Consider the following 3,437-nt stretch of genomic DNA (forward strand, 5'->3'; position numbering starts at 1 on the left):
CTCCAGTATGAGTATATAGTAAATAGCGATATATCATTTCAGAGTATATATGCCATAAAAAAAATCCCCAACACTTCATAGGTGTCTACAATGTGTAGAAGAACTAAGAACTCAAATATGTTATTTAAAATGTTCTTGGTTTTATTGAGTTTTCAGGTTTTGGGCTGTAAGTACAACTATCTCCTGCCCCAGGGAGAACACAAGGAAACTAGGAAGATGTTTTCCATACAAATTTAAGATGGTGATTTAGAATTTTATGTCAGCAACAAATATCCGAAAACATCTGGAAAATATGAAACATAAATCTGGAAAAGTTTTATAATACTAAGAAGAACCTGCTGAAAAATCTCAGGATTAATTACATTAACTGTCAGCAGGTCCGTCACGTACAATACCACAAAATTATCTTAAGACATGTACTTTTTCATTATTTCATTATTTACAAAGAGTTGTAAGACAAAGCAAAATTGAAAAGAACAAGGAGAGTTTCATCATCTGTGGCACATAATATCAAATGATTCAGAGAATCTGGAGAAACCTCTGTATGCAAGGGACAAGGCTTTAAATGAAGATGTCATTTTTTGTTTGTGGTTTTAATAGAGTGGTTTTAAGTTGGTATTGGTGTTTCTATATGTTAAGAGATTTTCAAATGTTTCAAGTATTATTCCCACTGCCATTTGTACGTTATTGAAAGTTTATCTTTAATTTTAGTGTTAATAGTTGTTTACCCATTTATTCTTTCCATTTAATCGTATTTTATGATTTTACTGTTTCGCTGAAGTGAAGCTTAAATGAAAGACAAAAGCATAGTGTTCTCAGATATGATTCACCCAGTATATTTCCTCTGCACCTGGTTCTCTACGAGCCGTTTCACTCCCAGGAAGGGGAGAGCAGGACGTTCTTATCTATACACTCCCAAATACAAAGAGGGGCCCATTCTTCAGAATCACACACACACACTCTGAGATCATAAACTTCACACACACACACATACTCTGAAACGCTATAAATAAAGAACTGCCACATACGCTGGTTGTGAGCCTGAGACAGCAGCGCTCACCCAGCGTGCGCACGTTGTTACCATCTAAACTGTCTTGAGTGTCTTTATTTCGCCTGAAGAATGTCTTGTTTAAATATTTACTCCTTACACTATATAAGGAGACAAGTTGATCATAAAGATTGATTACATTAAACAGATACATGATGATGATGATGATGAAGCCTTTATTTTTCACTTGCAGTTGCCTGCAGCCAAATTGGACCCCTTCCAACCGTACATACGTTACACAAACATCACATTGGGGAGACAGGTCAGAACAGGTAGCGTAAAGATAAACAATGAAATGTACAACACAAAAGGGCAGTGGAGGAGTAAAAAAGAGAACTCTACTCAGACTGAGCTCCTGATATGGGATCAGTATGAGACAGAAAACAAAAACTCCTCAGCACAAAAGCACCTGAATCTTCACACCGTAACACCATGAAAACACATGACAAGCAACAGGGGTGGGTAAATAGGGTTAGAGTAAGCCAATGCAGACAGCAGCATCAGGTTGCGGCATCTCTGCGCAATCCAGCTGGGGGCCAGCATCGGAATCGGTACGAAGAGACTACACCTGAAGTTTACAGTTATTCTTAATGTCCATCTCTGGTCGTCAGGTGTATCAATTTCCCATTGAAGAGCCGTGAGCTTCTCCAAGATCTTTGTCATATTGCGTTCAATAAGAACATTCTGAGTACTCACAGCTCTTCCCAGACCTTCAGCTAGCCTTGTGGGGTTTTGAACAGCTGTAACCGCTTTCTTCAATTTTTCCCATAAACCAGGTCTAACCCAGCTCCGATCAGCAAGAACCCCGTTATCATGGTTCCAAATAGGTAGATGTCTTCGATGTCCTCAATTGACAGTCCCGCCAGGCACACGTTGCGCCACTTCTGCCAACCATCCATTGTGTATCTGGCAAGGAATGTCCCTCCAGGACACTTGGGCTCTCCCGAACCCAGGCTCCTCATGGAGAAGAGAGTGTCAATTGCATTGAGGGGCCAGTTAATCAAATCCATAATTTTTCTTTAGGTTTTGAGTAGGAGTAGGAAAAGTCTTGTGCAAAGGTCTTGAGTCATCCCTTTCTTCATGTTTTTGCTAGGAAAAATGGTGTGAGTGCACTGACTGAAAAATATGTCTAAATACAGTATATGATGCAAAATCCATTCATTGTTTGCTGTTTGTCTGGTTTTGGGTCCCAGGGATAGGACTCTGAGCAGAGCAATGTGAGCCGGCCATTGAAGTGCCAGGACCTCCGCCTCTGACTGCCGACTTATATACGAAATACTGAAACCCTACAGCCCCTTTCTGTGGGTGGTGGGCCCACAGAAGAATGGACCCACGAAGCTTTTTCAGGCTGAAAAACCCAGTAACCCGGCTAAGTGGTGGAAAATGATTGGATAGGTGGATATTTGAATTATTTATAATACAATGTACAACTCAAATTACTTTCTTATTTTCTTTTAAATTCATTCTTTGTTTTACTTATCACATTTCATTTATCACATTAATCACAATCGTATGTCTGTCAAACACATGCTGTGGAAACTGTATTTTAAGAAAAATACAACATGAAAATGTGATTTTTTTAAAATGATTAAAACAGTTGAAATAACAATGGCAGCACATCATCATTTTGTTAATTTTATTTGTTTCAATTCAGCAAGTATAATGCACAATGCATTTATTATGGTGGTAAAAGCAAATTTTCGATACTATAATCGATACAGTAGATTAAAAAAATAAGTTATGGTTAATCAAAACCTTATAAAAAGACATGAATACAGTGAAACACCCTGCACACACTCAACACACAGCAACAGAAAATAATCTTAGTTTCCAAATAGAAAAATAAGAATAAAGAGAGAAGACAACATTACTTTAAATGCTTTAAACAGTCACAATAACAAGGAAGCACACATTAAGCAATGCATAGAGAGCAAACCAGTCCTGGTGATGTTAACTGTTGTGTTGTTTCATGGCTGCACACCTGAGAACATTTCACCCATGTTTTCATACTAAAATAAAAACTGTATTATTGTATAGTAAATAACATTAACTCTAAATCACCACTGCCTTAACTGGAAAACTCTTTGCTCAAATGTTGTAGACTCAAATTTAACACAACAGTCCTCTCTAGATAAAGCTCCTGTTTGGTCTAATCTTAGAGGTGGCAAAACATGCGCTCATGCAATAAACCAACATTAACCATAAAAATAAAATAGCACAAAATTATCTTAAGACATGTACTCTCTGACTGTTTTCTGATATTTAGCCATGCTGGTATTTTGAAACTATTTCCCCAGTGATGGTATTGAAGCAAACCACATCGAGCATGTACTAAAGCAGACCACAGCCTTTTTTTCTTCCTCTGCACTACAGGAACTACAGTCTTTGT

The sequence above is a fragment of the Oreochromis niloticus genome, linkage group LG16, assembly GCF_001858045.2.
Source record: "Oreochromis niloticus isolate F11D_XX linkage group LG16, O_niloticus_UMD_NMBU, whole genome shotgun sequence".
In the NCBI taxonomy this organism is placed as follows: Eukaryota; Metazoa; Chordata; class Actinopteri; order Cichliformes; family Cichlidae; genus Oreochromis; species Oreochromis niloticus.